The following is an 11,190-nucleotide window of genomic DNA, read 5'->3' as shown; positions in this document are numbered from 1 at the left end:
TGAAGGTAGTCTTCTTGGGCTACTTAAACGCAGAAATTTTGGTCTGTCTGTCTGCAACTCGATTCAGCCACCCGGCCAAAGTGAAACAGAAGCTGGGCAATAGTCATACACACCCATAGCAAAATGTTAACGTCTAAGTCCGGTGTCAATGCTCATGTTGAACAAGAACAAAACATCATGCAAATATAAGGCAGAAAGTCAATACGTAAGTAATATTTGCAGTGTTTTTATTAAAAAATTCATGGATGCTTGGTTTTTGCGATACCAAATGAACCACTACATCAACTTCAGCGAACCGTCGCCTGCAGTTGCCAGCGCTACTGTAGCTCTTGGCAGCATTTAAGAAATTAAATTCAAACTCAATGAAAGGTTCCACTAGATAGGTTCCACGGTCGGCTTGGCACGCCCATGCAGTAGGGTAACGTGGTTCTATACACGTAGTAGGGTGCCTCAATTCACGCTCGTCTCCGCCGTACTACAGTGCTGGCATCGGGGGAGCAGTGGAACATGGTATATTTATGCTGACTTGAGCAAACCTCTAGCATGTTATCTTTGGACGAACGAGACGGGAGAGGAACAGCATGAGAGGTGAGCGGGAAAGATAAGGGAGGCATTTAGTTGGAAGGCATGCCAATTGACTATCGTCTGTTGTCGACATTTGCAACGAGACCATTTTTTTCTCTGTATGTTGTGCATTTGGAGAGTGCCTTTGACTATCCCTTGTTTTAATAAAGACGTTGTGCATTTGCCAGTGTGTCATAATTATAGGTGCACAATTGATTGATTAACCTAAATATTGATGCATTGTTTGCAATTGAGTTTTTTAACCCATGAATCGGTTGAACTCACTTTAGGTGAGTAGTGACAGTGAGGCACCGGCCTCACTACTTCGAGAAATAGCACCAGTTAAATATGCCTTCTTGCCACGTCTGTGCCACACAAGGGTCTGTTCAGCCCACCTGGACACATGCACAATATTGCCTTAGAATGTGAGAATGTATGTGATTTTAACTCGTGTGCTGATGGCCTGATGAGCGGTAACGACATGGAGTGATTTTTGTGAGTGATGCGGCGGGGATCCACAGTTGCTCATCCCAGCCGCTCACTTAGGCAGCCACGTGTGAGCAATCGGTTGAGTGATGGCGAATTGTGATCTCAATATTGCCTAGCAGCGCACAGAGGATTATCAAAGTGCACATGGCCACAAGGTTTTTTTTATGTGTGCATTGTTGCAAATACGAGATCCATTGTATTACTTTTGGATCCCAATCCGTATGGACGTGTGACGCTGCTGTTACCGTGGAGGAAAGGTTGTTGCACAGGCTATTACAGTAATAAATTATGCTAATTTATTACGAGTGAGGTACAAAACAACCCCCGCTTGTAGAAAATGTTCAGTCCACCCGTGTAAACAGGTACAAAATGTCTTCAAAGTTGGAGGTCTTTTCACCTTTTTTCTCAGTTGGTGGTCTTTTCTTACACTCTTTTTCTTTACACCCTTTTCCTTAGTTTCGAACACCCTAATTTGTAGCTTTATACCCTTCTGGGAAAAAAGGTGTTGAAATAATGAACACCCTTTTTGAAGGGTGTTAGGTGGCGGGGAATATTTGTTGGAATTTAATAAAATTCTATAAGATTAGGGAACACAAAAACTACCTCGTAATCAAAAAGCTTTTGCAAATCCACGTGTTAATTTGTACGTTCTCATACTAAAATCCATAGTTCCAAAATTAGCACTAAAATGTCTGTTTTTCGCGACAATCCCACCGACTCGGTCGGGGGGGCTTTCCTCTGCTGGAAAATTCATCATAGAGGGGGACCATAAAAAAGCAAGAAGAGCACATGTACGTATTACTAAGTATGCGCTCGCTGTTCCGCTTGCATCCCCTTGGTTTTCTTGCTCATTCATTTGTGTTCCAAGTGTAACTTGTGCGTATTGACTGTGTTCACATTGCCGCGCGTAGCTGCTGCCCTGGTGGCACCCTTTTTTTAGGGTGTTCACACGGGCACCCTTTTTTCATCCATACACCTTTTTTTTTGCCAAAACACGTTTTGAAGGTGTTCGCCAGGGACAAGATTCCTTTTCGGCCAAAAAGAGTGCAAGAAAGTTTAGTGTGTTGTGAGGCCTGTTGCCTTAGCTCGTAGGTAACTTCAGACTAAGGAAAAAGAACATTAGTTTGTATCCTGGAAGTGTACGAAAATTGTCCAGCGGTGGCATCATATTGACGACGTTCTGAGGATGTACGCTGGACACACAAATGGACCCCGATTGGACTGGCTGAGGATAAGATCTGGACAACCTGAGGATGCTGAAATGTCCAGAGTTGGACATCCTGAGGATTTATGCAGGTTTGTTTTGCGTTATCTGGGCGTGGACCGCCGAGATAAACATGACGCTTCTCAGAGCCGACCGTATGCGCACTGTCTGTCCGAGAGCACCTGGGACCTCACAATCGACGATATTACCGACTCGATACAACAATTTACGTGATATGACAGCACTGAAGGCACGAGCACGGCAGAGAGACAATATCCTTGAGCTAAGTTGTGCTGTGAAACCTTCGTCGTGGTACAATCTCCTGCACCCTCCCAGCTCGCTTGAGCGCGTACACCGAGAGAGAGAGAGACAGAGAGAAAACCTTTATTGGCTGAGGAAGCGACCAAGGAGAATCGAAGTCCTTATGTTGGCGACAGGTAAGGGCTGAACGTCCACCCCGCCAGGACGTCTTCTCCTTGAGTTAGGTGGGCGAGCACGCGGCGACCTCTTCCGCCCTCTTGACCAGGCGTACCTGTAGGTCCGGGTCGGGGCTGCGAAGCGAGGCCTCCCACCTCTCCTCAGAAAGGATTTCGCGGAAAGGGTCTTGGGGGCATGCCCAGATGATGTGGGCCAGGTTGGCATGAGCGCCACGTAAGGGGCACGCCAAGGCTGGGGTGGATATGCGTCATAACGGCCGGATTTGGGAAGACTCCCGTCTGGAGTTGGCGCCAGACGTGGCTTTGTTCTAATGTGAGAGAATTTGCTGCCTGAGGGTAGATCCGGCGGGAGAGAAGATAATAGGTGGTGATGTCGTGGTAACCGATCAGACCTGGCTCCGTGGTAGGGATACGGACTCTGCCCAGCCCGGATGGTAAGTCCTCGGGCTAGGTCATGGGCCGCCTCGTTTCCCTCGAGCCCTGAATGCGCGGGGGTCCAGATCAGTTGTACAGGGGATTTAGGGGGGTTCCTGAGCAAACTTTGGAGCGCCGTTGGGGATATGCGTCCAGCGGCAAAATTTTGGAGAGCGGTTTTAGAATCTAATGATTGTTGCGGGGGTAGGGTTGAGTGAAGGGCCAGCCTCTTCCGCCGGTTCTGGGATGGGCGTCTGGACATCAATGATGCTGCTTTGGGGGTAATTGCAAACAGCAATTGCGGTTAAAGCCTCGTGGTGCCTGTATTCCACTGCATCTACGTACACTACTAACGGGTCGTTTTTGTATGTATTTCTTGTGCAGGGCGCGGGCTCGTTCCCTCCGATCAGTGTGGTACGTGGGATTCATGTTGCGGGGGAGTGGTTTGGCTATGATGTTAGCGTGAATATTATGGGGAATAGTTGTTGCATCCTGATACAGGGTGTGGTATCCTATTCCTAGGTTTTGGAGGATGTGCCTTCCTGTGGGACTGCAAGCGAGGCGTTCGTATTGTCCCATCAGGTGCACTTCGACAAGTTCGCTGGCCTTACTGTGAAGGCCTAACCCTTCCAGTCTGGCAGTTGACGTGCCGGGGGGGAGGCATAGCGCCGCCTTGTAGACGCGTCTAATGAGGACGTCTATTTTGTCCGTTTCTGCCGTTGTAAGCTTAAGGTATGGAATGGAATAAACTATTCGGCTCACGATGAAGGCTTGGAGGAGGCGGACCCTGTCCTGCTCGGTGAGGCCCGAGTGCTTATTGGTGACTCTCTTCAAGAGACTAGTATTTTGGTTTACGTGCCGTTCTATCGTTTTGAGAAAGTTGTTATTCAGTCTGGATGATTGTATCTGAAGCCCAAGGACTTTGAGGGAAGTGACTTCTGGAATCTCTCTCCCTTCGATGTGAACTAGCTTTGATGTTGGGTCTGATTTGATTGATTGATTGTAGGGTTTTAACGCGCCGACGCAGCGCAGGCGATGAGGCGCGCCGTAGTGGAGGGCTCCGGATTAACTTTGACCACCTGCAGGGGATCTTAAACGTGCGCCGAAATCTCGAACACGTGGGCGTTTTTGCTTTTCGCCTCCATCAGGAAAGCAGCCTGAGTTGGGTCTGATTTGTTTTTGTGGCTCAAGGGAATACATAGTAGCTCAGACTTGACCGGGGCGCAGGTCAAGCCCGCTTTCCTCGCCTCCTCCCCACCACTTCTACGCGGCCTCTTTGAAGCGTTTCTTCGATGTGGCCATCACTCCCCCGGTTCATCCAGAGGGTGATGTCGTCTGCGTAGAGGCTATGGTAGAGGTGGGGAATCTGTGCTAGCTTTAGGGGAATATTTATTATTGCTAGATTGAAAAGTAATGGTGACAGGACGACTCCTTGTGGAGTGCCTCGACTGCCTAGCGGGATAGTGTCAGAGACGAGGCTGTAGATGTACGGCGGCTGTCCTGTTCGACAAGAAGTCCTTAATGTAATTGCACGTTCTTTCGAATCGCCTGGATTGACCGATCCTAGACCCGACATTATGGCCTCGTGCGCAACGTTGTCAAATGCTTTGGTCAGGTTCAGGGCCAGTATGGCCGCCGTGTCTAGGCCGCTGGGTTTGATGATTTGATCTGATAATTGTAGTTCTGAAGCCAATCATACTGTAGGGGAATTGTTCAGTGTCGTTCAGGTATGTTGTGAGACAAGCTAAGATTACGTGCTCCATGAGTTTTCCTAAGCATGACGTCAGGGAAATGGGGTGGAGGTGTTCAATCGTGAGTGGTTTGTTTAATGAGGATAACCTTGGCATGTTTCCATGATTCCGGTAATTGCTCTGTTATCCAACATGTGTTGAGAAAAGCTGTTATTGCGGTGATTGATAAGTCGTCGAGGTTTCTTAGTGCCCGGTTCGAGATCTGGTCAGGACCAGGCGCCGAGTTAGATCTAAGTTTGCGAATTGCCAGTCGGACCTCTGCCTCGGTTATATCTCTATCCAATTCAGGATTAGGATGCCCACTGTATGGGGGCAGCGCGATCTTGGGACCTATTGGGAGGTACATGTCTCGGATTCGGGCCGTGAGTTCGTCGTCGGAGCCGAGTACGAGTGAAGGATTTTAGATATGCGGTGTTTCTGTTCTGTTTTGCTCTGATCTGGATCGAGGAGGTGTACGTCTTATAAGCAGCTGCCATGTCTTCTTCATTCCAAGGTTTCCTTTCATCTCGTCGCAAATGTGGCTCCACTGGTTGCGCGCGAGCGATCGCGTGCGTTCCAATCTCCGTTTCCAGTCTGGCCAGTTTCGGCCGCAGTTTTTGGTTGCTCTTGTTTCTACGCCATCGTTTTTGGATCCCTCGTTATGCCTCCCAAAGGTGGTTGAGGCGGGAGTCTACCATATCGGAAGGGATTTCAGGGTCTAGGTCTTTAGTGGCTGCTTTTATGTCTGCAATTAATTGTTGTGTCCATACGTTTATGTCCTTAATGCACTCCGGACTTTCGCGTTCGTCGCCATGTTTGCTGGTGATTTGCCAGAGTGCCCTGAACTCATCCCAGTCGGTCAGAGTTTGCTGTCTGAGGTTTCGATTGAGTTTAAAATTGATTTGGTGTCATCACAATCTCAATTATTATGTGGCCACTGCCAAGCGTTTGTTCAGTGACCCCCCATCTTAGTCTGTTTACGTGTAGGGAGAGGGTGAGGTCTGGGGTAGTGTCGCATTGTGTGCTGTTTCCGATGCGTGTAGGGGCATGCATGCCTGTTTCTAGCGTCAGATGGTGTGTCTGTATTCGTTAATTCCCATAGGTATCTTCCCTTGGCCCGCATTTTGGGTATCCCCAGGCCGTGTGAGGCGCATTGAAGTCGCCAAGTATGAGCAGAGTGTGCGGGCCCACCTCCTTCCTCGTGAGCGAGAATAGTTGATTGAATCGGTCGGCTTTAGATTTGGGGGCGCTGTAGATGTTCAGTATATAAAGTCTTTGCACTCCCCTTTTACGTGGGAGGACAGTAATTAGGTCATGGGGAATTGCAGTGCTGTCGAATTGGCTCCTACTGGCTGGTATATGTCTCTGTACAAGGGCCGCGCCGTTTTGAGGTCCGTCGCACTTTGAAAGGCCTTATAACCGGGTAATTTGACAACGGCATTTGTCTCTTGCAGCGCTATAATTTCTGGGGGGGAGTCTATGCTTTGAAGGTACATGTGTAAATTACGTTTTTTTGCGTTTGTACCCTCGGCAATTCCATGGCCTTAATAGGGTTGTCCTTGCTATTGTTGCTGTAAGCCATTATGTGTTTCGGGTTGAGGAATTAGATTGGGAGCAATACCGAGCCGGCTCATTATATCTTGCATGAAGGCATGCAAACGTTCTGATCTGTAGAGGTTCATTTCCGATCGGAAGGATTCTATGCTGTTCTGCATGGTGTTGATATTTTCGTGCAGGGCACCATTGCTTTTCCCGAGAGCGTCTATTTTACGTTCTAGTTCTTGTTGTTGAGGGGATTCTTCTACTGGGTTGGGGCTTTGTACGGAGGCTACCGCAATCACTCGCTTTTTGGTGCGGGTGAGGTAGATTCTTAGTCTGTGGAATTTGTCTGCGAGCTTGCTGCGTTTTGACTGCGGAGTTTAATAAGTTCTAGCTTGAGGTCATTGTTTTCTCTCCTACCCTAGTAGCACAGAATGTTGCCCGAACATTTCCACAACGTTTCCCCTTAACGTTGCCAAAACGTGGCTAATGTCCGCTTTTTTTAACGTTAGTGCAATGTTTCCCAGAAACATTGCGTCAACATGATTTTAGCATTGCTCCAACATGGGGGCAACGTTTTAAGGGTGTTGTTTTAATGTTTGGATAACGTTGTTTCTGATGTTCGTCAACGTTGCTACACTCTTGGAGCAACCTTCCAGCCACGTGCGGGACACATTTGAACAACGTTATGAGACGTTTTCTGATGACATTGCAGCAACTTTTCAGCTACATTTTCGCAACGTGCATACCACATTTAAGCATATCCCTGTACCATTCGGACGTTGTGATAACATTGCTACAATCTTGCAGCAACTTTAGATCCACACTTTTAACATGAAGTTAGCATACAAAGAACGTTGCTGCAACGTTCAAGCAATGTTTTTATGAAGTTGCAATAACATTCCTACAATTTTGCGGTAACTTGCCAGCTATATTTTTCCAACGTGCGGGTAACATTTAGAAAACGTCGCTGTCATGTTCGAGCGATGCTTCCTACAACGTTACCGCGACTTTACAGATACGTTTTTTCCCCACGAGGGCCGCATCCGCGCACTGTTGATATGACGTTCAAGCAATGTTTCTCTTACGAAGCGATGATATTGCAGCAATGTACAGGTAACTTACAGTTACATGTATCTAATATACATGCAACAATAACTAGATGAAAATATTATAAGTTAACTTTTTCCTAGACAGACGATTGTTGACTGCATGATAAGCGAGCACTTCAAACGTCGTTCTCATAAACTCCTGAAAGGTATAAACTGGCATTTTAGACTGCATGTTTATACATTTGATCCCTACACTGACCAACACACACAATTAAGGCAGTCCGGCAAAATAACAAACTAAGAAATGGCGGAATTTTAAAGCAAGGAACATGCCAGCTAGCGTAAATAACAACACTGACACTCTTTAAGATGAAAGAACATGTGCGTTTTATTTTACCATTAACAATCGATCCGAATACGTATTGTGTTAAAGCAATTGAATTTCGCAAGTACGCTGTTTCAGCCGTTGTCTTCGTTTTTCTCCTCCTGGGCTTGCTTGTTCTTCTGCCTTGACAAGTCAGTTTGATGACATACTTGACGGCCATGAACCCAGTAACATGGGGTTGTTACTGCCACGCTTCTGCGAAATGAAAAAAAGCTGTAGTTTAGGAGAAGTTGCAAAGTTGTTACAGCATAGACTATGTCTCACCTCTCAGAACACCAGGACTTTTGGAATACAATATGGCCTCATCAATTTTCTTGTACTGGCACTTCAAATGAGGTTTGACTGCCATTCCTGGAAAACAAACAAAATGGCATTGCTCTAACACACAGGGTGCTCAGAAGCTCACCTGCAGTTTGGATGACGCTTGCTGCCAGATGAGCTTATTCGTGTGTCAATGTTGTGGTGCTGGTAAATCATAAGGTATTTCTGAAACAAAACAGTGTATAGAAGTGGTTCAGAAAACTGAAGTGAAGCAAATTTTAGCTAATAGAGAAAACCTTACCTTTAGGAAGGAATATTATAGCAAAACAGGCCTCTTCACTTTTCACTTTGTCTTGCTTGTTTAACTTTTTCTAATGCCCGTGCCAACTTTATGACGCACATCGCTTGAGTTGGTTTCTCAAGCATCCCTGGAAAACAGAAAAGGACAAAATACTGAATTATATAAAATACCTTACAGCTTTCTTTCCAGGCCATTGAGTAATTAAGTGAAAAGACTTCGATCAGACAGCTTGCCAGATAATTTTCAATTAAAAAGAGGACGTGGTACGTCGGCAATCCTTGAAAGAGGACGATAATTACCTCAATGGCCATAAACATAAAAACGCAACGAACAAAAATTAGTAAACAGGCAAATGTAAAGAAGGGAAACATTACATGTACAACTAGATGAAATTACAACCGTGTATTTTCTTGGTTGCCTAATTTTACCTTTTGCTCTCGAAAAATGTGCTAAAAACTGGCTTGAGCTGTTTTATTTTCTTATTTTTATTTATTTTTGATCATTTTATTTATTTATTTTTATTTGTCATTTATTTTCTTTATAGTTATAAGCATCGGACGTAGACCAGCCTTTCACATGGAAAATATGTGAATACTACAAAGACGTCAGGCGTTGTTTTACATCGTAAGATGGTTCGCATAAGCAGCTGATAACATATGGCTTAACTGCAACGCTAAATTGTGTTCCGTTACAGCATGCCGCCGAAACTCGCGTGAAATTAAACATAACAAAGTTATATTTATTAGTTGTATTTTTCGCGTTCGTGAGCAGCTGCGGCGAGAAGTAAATTAAAAGCCAATCGTACATATCAAGGTTCTTGCAGAACATATATACACTCGATTTCAGCATCATAACAAAAAATCTACTACTGAGCGCCCACCTGATTTCTCATTATACTCTTTCCATAAAATTTAAGTGAATACGTGTTCCCCTTTTACAACCGTACGCATTCACAAAAGCAAGGATATGCTTAGAAGTTAGAAACGGGAGGGCAATCCTGTTCCCGCTCTTTTACGAAGTAAACTGCATTCGAAAGAACGAGGCGAGCTCAGAAAATCGAGCGCTTACCTTCACTGGTCGGTTGCTATGAACTTTCCGGCCCGCAAATATTCGCCGTAACATGCGGCCACACAACAATATTTCGTATGACGTGGTTCCTTCTCCATTCCGTTTGATTGTCACTATGGCTGCTCCTTTCTGAAAAAAGCGCGCGCATTTCGTCTACTCTTCCCAACCCACCGCCGGCTGCCAGTCGCAAAGGAGCATGAGGGGAGGACCCCTCTGCGAGGGGCGCGCACGTGTGCGCGTGTGAGAGGAGGGTAAGACGCTGGCCAAGGACGAAAGCGTTTTCTTTCTGTCTTTTTTTTTTTTTCGGCCATCCCCAACTCGCGCTCGGCTGCTGAAACTTCCTTCGCGACACACAGAAGGGACGGGACGGGACGGGACGGAGCGTCGACGAAAACAAAAAATAAGGCATGCAGGAAGAAAGGAATGCGCGAGACAGCGTGCCTGATTCCCAGCTGAAGTCTCGGAAAAAGGCGGGGTTCCGAGAACGCCTGGCGCCCTGCTGTATTTCGTTTCGCGCCAAGCAGAACGGGACAAGTGTTCGATGCATTGGAACCTCTTACGAATAAAAATTACACCAGGAAAAATCTGAAGATAGTGTGTGCAATGCTATTGGAAGGGAACAAGAGCAAAAATTTTCAGGTTACTTGGAAGGTTCGTTTGTATAATAAGAAAAGATCCTTGAAATAGGCCAATGAGCTTTCGTACAGGCAGTATCTCCTGGAAAATGGGTGTCACACCAGGGTTAGGTCTTTGTTTTGTTTTATTGTTTCATATATGTTACAATATCATGGCGCTCTGACTTTGGCGCTCGAGGTAGGTGGAATGTCTATGGGGAAGTTGAAATATAAAACAGCCCACTTCATGTTGTCTATTTCAAACAAAGGTGCAAGGTGTGGACTAGTTGGAACGTTCGCTGATCAGAGGGGCTATAACAGTGACTAAATGTCACAAGAAGGGGGCAATTTAAAGTACATGAACTTTGGGCTTGAATCTATTTCATAAATCAACCGTAATTACTGCGGCAATGTATATATGAAGGGAAAACACACGATTGTAATTAGCTGGCGACATGTATACGGCTCGCACACCCATATGATGCACAGAACTTTATATAGCTTGCATATAAAATTTCTCCAGTAAATTAATTTTTTCGAGCAATTATGAGGATCCAGCAACAAGGCAATGTTTGAGCCTTCTATCTAGATTATTTTTGTTTAAGGATATACTGGCGGCAACATAAAACAACCCGGCCATGCATGCTTTAAAGGGGCCATAAATAGGCTTCCGAAGGTCGCCATTGTAATCGCGCAATCGCTAGAATACCCATTCACGGCAACATTTACCAAATATTACACCTATTACACCTAACGAATAAAAACATGAAGCAAAAATTTGGTGTCAGTACTCCTTTAAGAGAGAAACAGTGCGAGTCGCTTGTGAAAACTTAGCAAAATGGAACTGGAAATTTTCCTTGTCGATGCACGATTACCTTTTTATAATGCAACCGTTTACTACCAAAGTAAGGCGCGCAATGTTTTAACAATAGGAAAGGAAAGTTGGGAAGTCATTTCTGGATGCTGTTTTCAGGCAGTTATGAAAGAAATGTGCGCGAACTTCTTAAAGATACGGCCAACACGTCGAATGAAAAACACGGCGTATACCCGATCACTTTGTCTTTCCATATGGTGCACGTTTCCCAAAAGAACACATCTCCATTGTAAAGAGGCCGCGTTAAATTTCGGTATG

At 45.6% G+C, this 11,190-nt stretch overlaps 1 long non-coding RNA gene across 2 annotated transcripts; it reads right to left on the bottom strand.

Annotated features, from left to right (window-relative positions):
- Positions 1 to 7,792: 7,792 nt before the first annotated feature.
- LOC144139498 (uncharacterized) lies at positions 7,793 to 9,681 on the bottom strand. Of its 2 annotated transcripts, XR_013316233.1 has the most exons (5): positions 9,445 to 9,681; positions 8,377 to 8,503; positions 8,221 to 8,300; positions 8,079 to 8,165; positions 7,793 to 8,009 (listed from the first exon to the last, which is right to left on the bottom strand). It is a non-coding gene; the product is annotated as an uncharacterized LOC144139498 (long non-coding RNA). The 2 variants fall into 2 exon arrangements; XR_013316232.1 differs by having other exon boundaries at positions 8,079 to 8,300.
- Between the last annotated feature and the right edge of the window lie 1,509 nt (positions 9,682 to 11,190).

Source organism: Haemaphysalis longicornis, unplaced genomic scaffold, assembly GCF_048455015.1.
Source record: "Haemaphysalis longicornis isolate Haplotype H1 unplaced genomic scaffold, Haemaphysalis longicornis Haplotype H1 scaffold_5, whole genome shotgun sequence".
Lineage (NCBI taxonomy): Eukaryota > Metazoa > Arthropoda > Arachnida > Ixodida > Ixodidae > Haemaphysalis > Haemaphysalis longicornis.
The sequence above is the reverse complement of the archived record's forward strand: the minus strand, read 5'-3'. Positions and strand labels throughout refer to the sequence as shown.